The sequence below is a fragment of the Ruditapes philippinarum genome, unplaced genomic scaffold (genome assembly GCF_026571515.1).
Source record: "Ruditapes philippinarum isolate M1 unplaced genomic scaffold, ASM2657151v2 ctg474_1_1_1_1, whole genome shotgun sequence".
Taxonomy (NCBI): Eukaryota; Metazoa; Mollusca; class Bivalvia; order Venerida; family Veneridae; genus Ruditapes; species Ruditapes philippinarum.
In genome coordinates, this window is record NW_026860999.1 from 401062 (window position 1) to 415369 (window position 14308).

The 14308-nt window shown below is 33.4% G+C and overlaps 1 pseudogene; it reads left to right on the forward strand.

The window, feature by feature from the left end:
- Positions 1-12773, forward strand: part of LOC132714178 (eukaryotic translation initiation factor 2D-like) — a 37054-nt pseudogene extending 24281 nt beyond the window's left edge.
- The last annotated feature ends 1535 nt before the right edge of the window (positions 12774-14308 follow it).

The following is a 14308-nucleotide window of genomic DNA, read 5'->3' on the forward strand; positions in this document are numbered from 1 at the left end:
GAACCCAAAGAGCAAGAGCTAAGATATTTGGCATGAAACATCTTCTAATAAGTGTCTACCAAGATTGTTCAAATAAAAGCCCTGGGGTCAAAATTGGCCCCGCCCCAGGGGGTCATTGATTTTCCCTATATGCATATAGTAAAAACTTAAAAAATCTTCTTCTAAAAAACCCAAAAAGCTAGAGCTAAGATATTTGGCATGAAACATGTTCTAATATATGTCAACCAAGTTTGTTCAAATAAAAGCCCTGGGGTCAAAATTGGCCCCGCCCCAGGGGGTCATTGATTTTCCCTATATGCATATAGTAAAAACTTAAAAAATCTTCTTCTAAAAAACCCAAAAAGCTAGAGCTAAGATATTTGGCATGAAACATGTTCTAATATATGTCAACCAAGTTTGTTCAAATAAAAGGCCTGGGGTCAAAATTGGTCCCGCCCCAGGGGGTCATTGATTTTCCCTAAAACTTAAAAAAATTTCTTTTAAAGAACCCAAAGAGCTAGAGCTAAGAAATTTAGCATGAAACATCTTCTAATGAGTGTCTACCAAGATTGTTCAAATAAAAGCCCTGGGGTCAAAATTGGTCCCGCCCCAGGGGTGTCATTGTATTTAACTATATGTGTATAGTAAAAACTTAAAAAAATGTTCTTTTAAAAAACCCAACGAGCTAGAGCTTAGATGTTCAGCATGAAACATCTTATGGGTGTCTACCAAGTTTGTTCAAATAAAAGCCTTTGGATTAAAATTGGCCCTGCCAGGGGGTGGGGGGTGGAAAGGTCATTGTTTTTCATTATATGTGTGTAGTAAAAACTTAACATCATGAAACATCTTCTAATGGGTGTCTTCCAAGTTTGTTCAAATAAAAGCCTTGGGTTTAAACTGGCCCCGCTCCAGGGGCCTATATACAGGTGAGCGACCTCAGGGCCATCATGGCCCTCTTGTTTAGTTGATGTCTTAGTTTAATACAAACATGCCAAAGGAGGTTCTCCTTTTTTGGGTGTAGTAAGGGGTCATTTGGGTCAAGGTCAATGTTACCAATGTCAAGGTCACCAATGTTGAAAATAGATTTTTACATTTTTACAGGTGAATTGACCTTATTCTATAGACAGATGTTATTTATAATTGATAGAAACATAAACTTTGATGGAGTTAGTGGTCAGTTGGGTCAAGGTCACCAGTGCTAAAAATAGATTTTTACACATTTGCTCATACAGCCTTTATTAAGTGACAGATATATTTTATATTTGGTAGGAAGATAACTTGCATGGTATTCTTCCTTTTGATTGGGGTAGGGATCAGTGGGTCAAGGTCACTTGTGCTATAAATAGATTTTTACACTTTTGCCCATACAGCTTTTATTTATTGACAGATGTATTTCATATTTGGTAGGAAGATAACTTACATTATATTCTTCTTTTGGATAGAGTTAGGGGTCAGTTTGGTCAAGGTCACCAGTGCTCAAAATAGATTTTTACACTTTTGCCTATACAGCCTTTATTTAATGACAGATGTATTTCATATTTGGTAGGAAGATAACTTGCATGAAGTTGAATATTTTTCAACTTCACAAGTCAGAGCAATGACTTGGCAACTTATATTTTTCACAATTACAAAATGCCATGACTTTGTCAAGCTATATAACTTGTGTTTACAATTTTTTGGCAATTTTTCTGTCCATAACTGAGTGAATGGGTAAACATTTTTTGAAATATTGCTACTGACAAGAATCTGAGCCGGGGGCATTTGTGTTTAACAAACACGTTCTTGTTTAATTTTAAAAACAGTGAAATATAATCATAAATGTTGAAAAATGTCAGTAATGTCTTGAACTATGATTACTATCATGCATATATCAATCCCTTTGTCATTTGATTTCTTTATTCTAGCCCTAAAGATAAGACTCTTGACATAAAGAAGTCCACTTTCAAAAAGGTATGTCTTTGCTTTATTGGTATTGAAGTAGTACATTGATTTAATATGAGAAAAAAACGAGTATATTAAGTGAAATAATTGTTCATACAATGAAAAATATATTATATTAATGTTTAGTTTTCAATCTTTTTTTAAGCAGTTGCTTGAGGCCGTTAGTTTTTTTAAAATAAAAAACTACAGAGATCCTTCATATTACCTGATAAAATATGATGTTTATTTGCTATAACTTTTATTTAAAACCATAAAATAAAATGGAATTCCACCCCATTAATTTTGGGTTCTAAATACATGTAGACTAAATTTCAAATAATCAGCAAGGGAACTACAACTGTGTATATGGATAGGTTAAGATATTGGAAAACGCCAACACATCACTAAAATAGACATGGTAACCATGCTTGTTAGGGCATATAATTAGATAAAGAATAGAATCAACAGTATTTACATGAGTGTGGTCTTGTTGTTATTTACTTCAAAAATGAAAGTGGTGTGCGATTCAGACTGCATGACTTTTGAATTGAAACAAAAATGAAGCACTATTCAACAGGAATAGATTTTGTCTGGTAAACTGATTGTCTGGTAAAAATGAAGGATCCCAGTACAGCCCTGAGTGTTATCAGTGAATTGCAAAGCAGCATAAAACATGCCAGGTTTATGTAGGTTGTATGTCTGTTACAAATTGCTGTTAGGATAATTTAAGCTGATAAACCCCTCTTAATTTATTTAATTGCATTAGAAAATAATTATTTTATTTTCAAGTTCACAGACTATTGAATTGATGATATTTGACCTTATTAAGTTGATTTGATGTACTACTGAAAATGAACAGATACAATATAAATGTGTCGCATATTTTGTTTGGCTATGTTGATAATTAGTTGATTATGATTTATGTTTCAGTTATCTAAATTCTTGCAAAAGCAAGCAAAGACTGGTATTGTAAAGGTGAAAGAATTGGCTAAAGGTGTAGACAGCATTACAGAAATAGACAAATCTCACCTGTCGTATGTACCATTTAATTAAACATTAGTGCCAAAACATACTTTATCCTTACAATTCTATAACTTTATTCTGCAAGCTAATTCTATGAATAATTTGGATACAAAACTGAACTGAAAACTGGGTCTGATAACTTTTTAACTTTAAGCTGTTAGTATAAGTAATTGATTAAATACAAATAAATTGCATCAAATTATTATTAATGTCAACTTAGAGTTATTATTAGTACTGCATGACAATGGTCTCAATTGCTGAAATATCACTGATTATTGCAAGTGAAAAACATCTTGGTTGTTTAAAGTTTGATTGCCCACTTGTGTCTAAAAGGATGATTAGAGGATCACTTTTGTTTCTCATATAGTAAATCTGTGCAATGATTTAGTCACTTTTATCATACAGTAATACTGTTGAGTTCACTTTAAAACTGAATTGAAATTCAAGAAGTTATTCAAAGAATACTTAAGCTTTTATTAAGCTAAGAAATCAAATTAAGCCTTTTTAGCTCACCTGTCACAAAGTGACAGGGTGAGCTTTTGTGATCGCTTTTCGTCCGGCGTCCGTCCGGCGTCCGTCCGTAAACTTTTACTTTAAATGACATCTCCTCATAAACCACTAAGCCAATTTCATCCAAACTTCACAGGAATGTTCCTTTGGTGGTCACCTTTAAAAATTGTTCAAAGAATTTAATTCCATGCAGAACTCTGGTTGCCATGGCAACCGAAAGAAAAAACTTAAAATATCTTCTTTTAAAAAACCAAAAGAGCTAGAGCTTAGATATTTGGCATGAAACATCTTCTAGTAAGTGTCTACCAAGTTTATTCAAATAAAAGCCCTGGGGTCAAAATTGGCCCCGCCCCAGGGGGTCATTGATTTTCCCTATATGCATATAGTAAAAACTTAAAAAATCTTCTTTTAGAGAACCCATAGAGCTAGAGTTAAGATATTTAGCATGAAACATCTTCTAATAAGTGTCTACCAAGTTTGTTCAAATAAAAGCCCTGGGGTCAAAATTGGCCCCGCCCCAGGGGGTCATTGCTTTTCCCTATATGCATATAGTTAAAACTTTAAAAATCTTCTTTAAAAGAACCCATAGAGTTATAGCTAAGATATTTAGCATTATAGATCTTCTAATATGTGTCTACCAAGTTTGTTCAAATAAAAGCCCTAGGGTCAAAATTGGCCCCGCCCCTGGGCGTCATTTCTTTTCCCTATATGCATATGGTAAAAACTTAAAAAAATCTTCTTTTAAAGAACCCAAAGAGCTAGAGCTAGGATATTTAGCATGAAACATGTTCTAATGGGTGTCTACAAAGTTTGTTCAAATAAAAGCCCTGGGGTCAAAATTGGCCCCGCCCCGGGGGTCATTGATTTTCCTTATATGTGTATGGCAAAAACTTAAAAATCTTCTTTGAAAAAACCCAAATAGCTAGAGTTTAGATATTAAGCATGAAGCATCTTGTAGTAAGTGTCTACAAAGTTTGTTCAAATAAAAGCCCTGGGGTTAAAACTGGCCCCACCCCAGAGGTGTCATTGTTTTGAACTATATGTGTATAGTAAAAACTTAAAAATCTTCTTTTAAAAAACCCAATGAGCTAGAGGTTAGATTGTTAAGCAGGAAACATCTTTTGTGGGTGTCTACCAAGTTTGTTCAAATAAAAGCCCTTGGGTTAAAATTGGCCCTGCCAAAAGTGGGGGGGGGATTGGGGGGAGGTCATTGTTTTTCATTATATGTGTGTAGTAAAAACTTAACATCATGAATCATCTTCTAATGGGTGTCTACCAAGTTTGTTCAAATAAAAGCCCTGGGGTTTAAACTGGCCCCACTCTTGGGGCCTATATACAGGTGGGCTACCTCAGGGCCATCATGGCCCTCTTGTTTTCTGAAAGTATTCAATGATCTAGCACAAGTTACAAATAAAATTATAGATATACATTTGTATAAATCTGTTTATTTTAGTTTACGAGGATTTGAAGTACCAGAAATAACAGAAGAGGAGACATCTGAAGGGTCTGGCAATAAGTACACTCCTCCACAGATAACTGAAATGTTCGCAGTCACTGCCAATACATTACCATTTTATAAAACTCTTGGATATAGGTAATATTTTTTATATGTTCTAAAGTTTGAAAACTACGTAAAATTTTGAAATTTAGTAAAAACACATTTTCTTTAACAGTAGTACTCTCCCTTGAACTGATATTTTTCTCTAAACAATGTTTGGTAAATGCTATACTTGGTAAAAAGTTGAATTTTGGGCGAAAATATACATCATTATCTTATGTTAACATCCCTTGCACTAAAAGTTCTTTATTATTACTGTTTCCTTAATGAAGTGCATGCTAATGATGTACCTTTTTATAAGAAATTATTAAAATTAGAGTGAAATTGTTTATTCTCACATGCAAAAAAAAAAGTTGTCAATTTTTCTGTGAATGATGTTTTAATGCATGAACTTGTAAACAGGAAAAAGATGTCAATCATTGATAACAATCTTGAATGATTGTGAATAACAGACCTTTCAATATTTTAAGAATTGATGTCTTGAAAACAATTGAATGAAATATTTGTTAATATTAAAAGTGCCCCTGATGTTGTAGTCAATCAATGTTTTGAAAAGCTTGTAAATTTCTTTGAACAATAACAGCAGAGTGCCTTTTAAAATGTTTCATAAACCATAATGGATCATCCTTACGTTTAGTTTCATATCTAACAAATTTGAATTCTAATTTACAGTAAAGGAAGTGCCTTAAAACCAGCAGATATAAGAAAAGTGGTGACAGACTATGTGAAAACTAACAATTTACAGAAGGAAGATTGTAAAAAGTAAGTTTTCTATGGATCATATGTGTATAAAGGTAGTCTTTAGAGGGTTATACATAGAATTGATGCTATTAATAAAAAAATCATCATTTTTTCAATGGGATATTAAACATCGGGCACCTGTGGTTTGTAACATCAATTTTTAGCTTGACTATTTCAAATCATAGGGAGAACTATTGTACTTACTATGGCCTGGGCGTAGCCGGTACACTTTGCTTAAGCTCTTGTGTTCAATTTTTTATCTTCAAAGCTACTGAAACTTCACACTCCTGTTCTCTGTGATTATTTAACATGATGGGCAGTGGCCTAATAACTCTTAGATTTACCAGAGTTATGCCCTGTTTCTAACTGTCAAGAACTAAGAATAGTGGAGCATGTTGATTTACAGACAGCTCTTTTCCTTGTTTATTTTTGTCTTATACACAGTTGTTGCAAAATTATGAATGGTTTTCTATTTTTATCGAAGAAAACTACTGTACAGCATTGTAAATTGGTTATAAAGACTTTGAGATAAGAATATGGCTGTGTATTAATGGTTATTTGCTATATAACCATTACATGGTGGTTTGGGTTATATATAAACATTTATTCTGAGCCATATAACATGTCAAAAAATCGTTATAACTAATTATATTACAGGTAGAAATACGTAGATAGTTTGTTCTGCTAATAAAAATTAAGTTAGCTTATTTATGATTAAAATGTTCTTACAGTCTTTTGGGAATGCATTTATCTGTTTTGATAACAGTAGTTGTGTATTAAACCTATTTGTCCATTCTTATTTTGTTGTCTTGTAATACATGTTACTGCACATCCATAATGTTGTTTTATATTGGACATTTGTGACTTTTTTTATATGCAAATTATTAGATTTTAAGTTAAATTTTGTATTCTTATCAAGGAAACTAATTGTAACACCATGCAACTTTTATAATGAGATTAAACAAGCTCTGTGCCCTTATTAAATAGTTCTTTTCTATATACCAGTAGTTCTCGCCTAGTTGGTTGGGTTATAAACCTTACAACTGATAATGTAAGATTATATAACCTATCTGAAAAACAACTGTAATATACATGGAATAAAGTCAGAATGTATGAAATCATAGAATATAATCTTAAAATGAGAAATTATTAAAAAAATTGGGTATTTTAAAATTTTCATCAGAAGCAACAAGCAGAAATTTTGGAGATTTTATGTTATAATGTACTGTTAAGTATGTTTTGTAAAAATTGTAAAAATTTAAGTTAAAGCTTTTCATGTTAACCTTGCAAACATTTGACCTCTCTGTCAATCATCAGGATGAATATTTCAATATGTTGGTAATATACTTTATGTAGCATGCAATCATTGTTTAAGGATACAATTTATTTGTAATTATTTTTGTTTTGTAGTGAAGTATTGTTAGATCCTATTCTTGCTGAGATGTTACTGGTAAAAGCTGAGGGGGACAGATCAACATTAAAATGGGATGAAATTTACTCCAGGTATATTCTTTACACTTATTTCCCTCACACTTCTCTACAAGAAGTTTTCAGTCATTACATATGATGATAATTTGAAATGGTTTTAAGTTTGTCCTAAAGTTGGTTTTATTGTGTCACATTGTCGACATTTAGGGGTTACTTTTGTCGGCGTTGTCAGCGTCCGCTCAAGCTTGTCCGGAGCATAACTCAGTCACTATAAGTCAGATTGACTAGACTTGGTATGCATACTTCTTTCAATAACCCGAAGTGCAGTGCACAAGGAGCGGTACTCTGCACTTCTTAATTTTTGAGTTATTGCCCTTTGTAAATTTTCATACTGTAATTTTGTCCGGGCCATTTCTCTTCAATTATAAAAGCTATGGACTTGAAACTTCATAGGATAATAGATCTCATTAAGAAGAAGTGCAATGCACAAGAAAGGGTACTGTACACCTCCTTATTTTTGAGTTATTGCCCTTTGTTAATTTTCATACTTTATATTTGTCTGGGTGATTTCTCCTAATGTATAAAAGCTATGGACTTACAACTTCATAGGATGATAGATACATGTATCATTAACCCTTTAGCTGCCAGAGGGTTATTTATTTATTGATCACCTATTTGCCAGAAGGTTTTCTAAGAAATTACTATATTATTAATTAATATAATTATTATTATTTGTTATTAGCTCACCTGTCACAAAGTGACAGAGTGAGCTTTTGTGATCACTTTTCGTCCGGCGTCCGTCCGGCGTCCGTCCGTAAACTTTTACTTTAAATGACATCTCCTCATAAACCACTAAGCCAATTTCATCCAAACTTCACAGGAATGTCCCTTTGGTGGTCACCTTTAAAAATTGTTCAAAGAATTTAATTCCATGCAGAACTCTGGTTGCCATGGCAACCGAAAGAAAAAACTTTAAATATCTTATATTTGGCATGAAACATCTTCTAGTGAGTGTCTACTAAGTTTGTTCAAATAAAATCCCTGGGGTCAAAATTGGCCCCGCCCCAGGGGGTCATTGATTTTCCTTATATGCATATACAGTCGAGACTGTCATATTTGACTTTCCTAGGGACCTTGAGAAAAAGGTCACATATGACAGGGAGTCTCTTAATACAGTCTCATAGAAAAATAAAAACCATATATCTGTCTATATATCATTGTGACTTAACATATATACAGTATAACTGTGTGAAGGAATAATATCTAACCAATTGCAAATAGGTACTTTAAATATTTGATGTAAATAAAATAAGAATCCCTGTAAAGCAAATATAATAGTATGTATATCATATAAAATTTTATTTTATTTTTTGTATTAGTTTAATATTGAATCATTATGGTACAAAATAAACTTGAATTTGATGCATTCAAATCCTTAAAATAAATATCATACTTTTAAAAACATATCAATATTAGGATGGTATCAACATTTTTTCGTATCATCCATGCAGTCATAGAAAGGTAAAATAAAATAAAAAATTCTGCTAAAAAAATCTTCCGTTGGCATGCCATAATTTTTTATTAAACACAAGTCTTAATCCAGTTTACTCAGTTCATTATGTTCATAACACCTGTGACCTCAATTTGTTAACACACATCGATTGCATCAGACGCTACGGACATTCCAGACGCTACATCACTTGACACCTGCATATATACATGTAATCAGAGGTGTGTAGAGTTTGTTTGAAGAGTACTGACTACTGGATTATAATTGGACTTCATTATTTTGTCTCTCTGGGTGTTTAAACAGGTATTATTTATCTGATTAATGGACAATTAAAAGGTGCGAAAGTCGTTTAAATCAGACAAAAGCAATGCATTGGGATCAGACAATTAGGGTCGCTTGTCACATATGACAGGGAGTCATATAATTCAGACCATTTATATAGGAAAATACGTTGGGAGGACTGAAACAAGGTCGGATAAGACAGGGAGTCGTTGAAATTAGGGGGTCGCTAAGGCAGTCTTGATTGTAGTAAAAACTTAAAAAATCTTCTTTTAGAGAACCCATAGAGCTAGAGTTAAGATATTCAGCATGAAACATCTTCTAATGAGTGTCTACCAAGTTTGTTCAAATAAAAGCCCTGGGGTCAAAATTGGCCCCGCCCCAGGGGGTCATTGATTTTCCCTATATGCATATAGTAAAAACTTAAAAAATCTTCTTTTAAAGAACTCAAAGAGCTAGAGCTAAGATATTCAGCATGAAACATCTTCTAATGGGTGTCTACCAAGTTTGTTCTAATGAAAGCTCTGGGGTCTAAATTGGCCCCGCCCCAGGGGGTCATTGATTTTCCTTATATGTGTATAGCAAAAACTTAAATAATCATCTTTGAAAAAACCCAAATAGCTAGAGTTTAGATATTAAGCATGAAACATCTTCTAGTGAGTGTCTACAAAGTTTGTTCAAATAATAGCCCTGGGGTCAAAATTGGCCCCGCCCCGGGGGGTCATTGATTTTCCCTATATGCATATAGTAAAAACTTAAAAAATCTTCTTTGAAAAAAACCCAAATAGCTAGAGTTTAGACATTAAGCATGATACATCTTCTAGTAAGTGTCTACAAAGTTTGTTCAAATAAAAGCCCTGGGGTCAAAACTGGCCCCGCCCCAGGGGTGTCATTGTTTTTAACTATATGTGTGTAGTAAAAACTTAAAAATCTTCTTTTAAAAAACCCAATGAGCTAGAGCTTAGATGTTTAGCATGAAATATCTTCTTATGGATGTCTACCAAGTTTGTTCAAATAAAAGCCCTTGGGTGAAAATTGGCCCTGCCGGGGGGGGGGGGGGAGGAAGGGGGTGAGATCATTGTTTTTCATTACATGTGTGTAGTAAAAACTTAACATTGTGAAACATCTTCTAATGGGTGTCTTCCAAGTTTGTTCAAATAAAAGCCCTGGGGTTTAAACTGGCCCCGCTCCGGGGGCTTATATACAGGTGAGCGACCTCAGGGCCATCATGGCCCTCTTGTTAGTATTATAATAATCATATATGTTTCCAAATCATCTAGTATAATAATAATTATTGTCAATGGTATAATTGTCTATATATTTTTTATTGTTATTATTATTATTATAATTATTATTATAATTATTATCATTATAATAGAATCTGCAATAGCCGTCCATATGGCAAATACACCGAAAATAATAGGGACGGCATATGCCGACCCTATGGCAGTGAAAGGGTTAAGAAGAAGTGCAGTGCACAAGAACCGGTACTCTGCACTTCTTATTTTTTGATATATTGCCCTTTGTTAATTTTCATACTTTATTTTTGTCCGGGCCATTTCTCCGAAAGTATAAAAGCTATGGACTTGAAACTTCATAGGATGATAGATCTCATTAAGAAGAAGTGCATTGCACAAGAACCGGTACTCTGCACTTCTTTTTTTTTGAGTTATTACCCTTTGTTAATATTCATACTTTATTTTTGTCCAGGTCATTTATCCACAAGTATGAAAGCTATGGACATAAAACTTCATAGGATGATAGATCTCATTAAGAAAAAGTGCAGTGTACAAGAACTGGTACTCTGCATTTCTTATTTTTGAGTTATTTCCCTTTATTAATTTTCATACTTTATTTTTGTCCAGGCCATTTCTCATAAGTTATAAAAGACATGGACTTGAAACTTCATAGAATGATAGATCTTATTGATAAGAAGTGCAGTGCACAGAAACTGCTGCTCTGCACATCTTATTTTTTGAGTTATTGCCCTTTGTTAATTTTCATATATCATTTTTGTCCTGGCCATTTCTTCTAAGCTATATTATTCACAAGGCAACACATCTGACTCCCGGAGTTCTAGTGTGAACATAATGAACACATTTTATATGAAACGCAACCCAGAAGTTTAGAGTCTGTCATGCTGTAGTGAAATACAAGGAGTTACATGAGTATAATCATTATTGCAGCTGATAAGTACAGTTAAGTTAAACTTTGTGTTGAATATTGATGTATGAATCATAGATTTCAACCAAACACATTTCATCATAAATTTTTTCTTAATGTTTATTTAAAGTGTATATATTTTTGTAATTACGCAAGAGTTTTGTAATAAAATGATGATAAAAACATAAAATTATAATGAATAATAATATCTTTGTGATTAGAATGTTTTGCAAAATACATAATATAACTGAACATAAAATATTTAATTTCAACAGGCTTTCACAAGTGCGTAAAACAGTTATATGTACTGTCATAAGTGCATATAAAAAATGTTCAAAGTGCATGAAAAGAATATATTGTTAATAAATATCTGTATGTTAAACTTCACGTAGGCTGGTAAACAAGATGACACCGGTATATGAAGTGATATTTGCGGGTCAACCAGCTGTTATAAAGAAAGGAAATGTGGATCCAATCAAGATAGATGTTGTACAAAGGGCCTCTAATAAAAAGGTAAAATAATGTGGGAAATGGAAATCACACTTTCAATTTATTTTAAATCTATAATATCTGAATTTTCAAGAAAAAGTGATAAAAAGTCACATCTTAATATTGTCCATTGAAACTTTAAAAATTTTTTTATACCAGATTGACCAGCCAATAGTTTAGTAAAAGATTCTGGTCAGAGACTGGTAAAAGTCTGTTAAAAGTTTGTAAAAGGTCTGATAGGTGTCTCATTAAAATCTGGTAAGTGCCGGGTAAAAATCTGGTAAAAATCTGTTAAGAATCTGGTATAAGTCTGTTCAAATTCTGGTAAGCCTGGTAAAAATGTATTAAAAGGATGGTGCTGTACGTGTAAGAGTCTGGTAAAAGTTAGTTGGGACATCATGAAACAGAAAGCTAACCTGGCAACATATTGTGCCATAGTTATTTCTTTATTACACAAAGCAGTCAAAAGTGTTGAATTATCTTTAAACCATTCAGATTTTAGGTTTTGTAGTTGTTTTTTTTATATGAATATAAAATCAAAATGGTAAAATGTATAACCTTACTTAAAAAAAAAAAGCAAATGCACTTTCTCTGAAAAACATACATAACGTCCAAAAATTTAGACACCTTCTATCTTAGTAACAAAATAAATATCAAATTGAAACGATTTATTTACATATTGTATTAGTATATGATTTATTAAACAAGCTTGAAATGAGTGCTAAAAGTTAAAATATTGAGAAAGTTAAGTTGACCTGACTGTAAACACGAGATATACACATGTACTCACTTTAGTGCACATATGTTTTATATATGTCTTTTATCTGTGTCTTTAACAATATTGTTATTATCAATACATTTATAATTTCACTGAAACAATATTTGTATTTTACAGGCCACAATTATAGAGAATTTAGATTTGTTTGGTATAGACGAGAAGACATTTGCTCATACAGTACAGGTGAAAGTTGCATGTAGTGCATCAGTGGTGCCATCACCACAGAAAAACAAGGGGCCACAAGTGGTAGTGCAAGGAAATCAAGTCAATTTTGTTGTAGAACTTTTAACAGGTAAACTATTTTTATTGTCTGTTAAGGGTTCTCTTACAGGTAAACTATTTTTAGCCCAATTTTGTCCAAATAAATACCCTGGGGTCAAAATTGACCCTGCCCGGTGGGGGGTGGGGTCATTGATTTTCCTTATTTGTATATAGTAAAAACTTTAAAAAAATCTTCCTTTAAAAACCCCAAAAAGCTAGAGCTTAAATATTAAGCATGAAACATCTTCTAGTGGATGTCAACCAAGTTTGTTCAAATAAAACCTCTGGGGTCAAAATTGGCCCAGCCCCCAGGGGGTCATTGTTTTTCCCTTTATTGTGTCGCCTCTACGGAGTAGTGGCGACATATAGGGATCACTTCTCCGTCGTCTGTCTGTCCGTCTGTCTGTCTGTCTGTCTGTCCGTCCGTCTGTCCGTCCGTCCGTCACAAAACTTGTCCGGACTACTCCTCATAAACTACTGGTGCAATTTCATCCAAACTTTACAGGAATGATCAGTACCAAGTCTAGTTGTGCATATTGTCAGGATTTTCCGGTTCAATGATTTTTGTCAGAGTTATGGCCCTTTAATAATTTTTAATTTTAAAGTTTGTCCGGACTACTTCTCTTATACCACTAATGCAATTTCAATGAAACTTTACAGGATTGATCTGTAGCTCAAGTCTTTGCGCATATTGCACGGGTTTTCCGGTTGAATGATTTTTGGCCGAGTTATGGCCCTTTGATAAAAAGGTTTCTTTTTCTGTGTGTTGCCAGATACACAAAAGCTTGTCCGGACTACTCCTCATAAACTACTGGTGCAATTTCATCCAAACTTTACACGAATGATCAGTACCAAGTCTAGTTGTGCATATTGTCAGCATTTTCCGGTTCAATGATTTTTGTTTGAGTTATGGCCCTTTAAAAAATTTTATTTTTAAAGTTTGTCCAGACTACTTCTCTTATACCACTTATGCAATTTCAATGAAACTTTACAGGATTTATCTGTAGCTCAAGTCCTTGCGCATATTGCACGGGTTTTTCGGTTGAATGATTTTTGGCCGAGTTATGGCCCTTTGATAAAAAGGTGTTTTTTTCTGTGTGTTGCCAGATACGCAAAAGCTTGTCCGGACTACTCCTCATAAACTACTGGTGCAATTTTATCCAAACTTTACAGGAATGACCAGTACAAAGTGGTTAGTCTAGTTGTGCACTGTCCGTCTGTCTGTCCGTCTGTCACAAAATTTGTCCCAACATGAAATTGGCCATCATGAGGCGACACATGTGATTACTGATCGCTCTTGTGTATATAGTAAAAACTTTAAAAAAATTCTTTTAAAAGAACCCTAAGAGCTAGAGCTAAGATATTTAGCATGAAACATCTTCTGATGGGTGTCTACCATTTTTGTTCAAATAAGGGCCCTGGGATTAAAATTGCCCCGCCCCGGGGATCACTGCTTTTCCTTATTTGTATATAATAAAACCTTAAAAAATCTTCTTTTAAAAAGCCCAAATAGCTAGCACTTAGATATTAAGCATGAAACATCTTCTAGTGGGTGTCTACCAAGTTTGTTCAAATAAAAGCTGTGGGGTCAAAATTAGCCCTGCCCCAGGGGGTCATTGTTTTTCCCTTTATGTATATAGTAAAAACTGAAAAAAATCTTCTTTAAAAA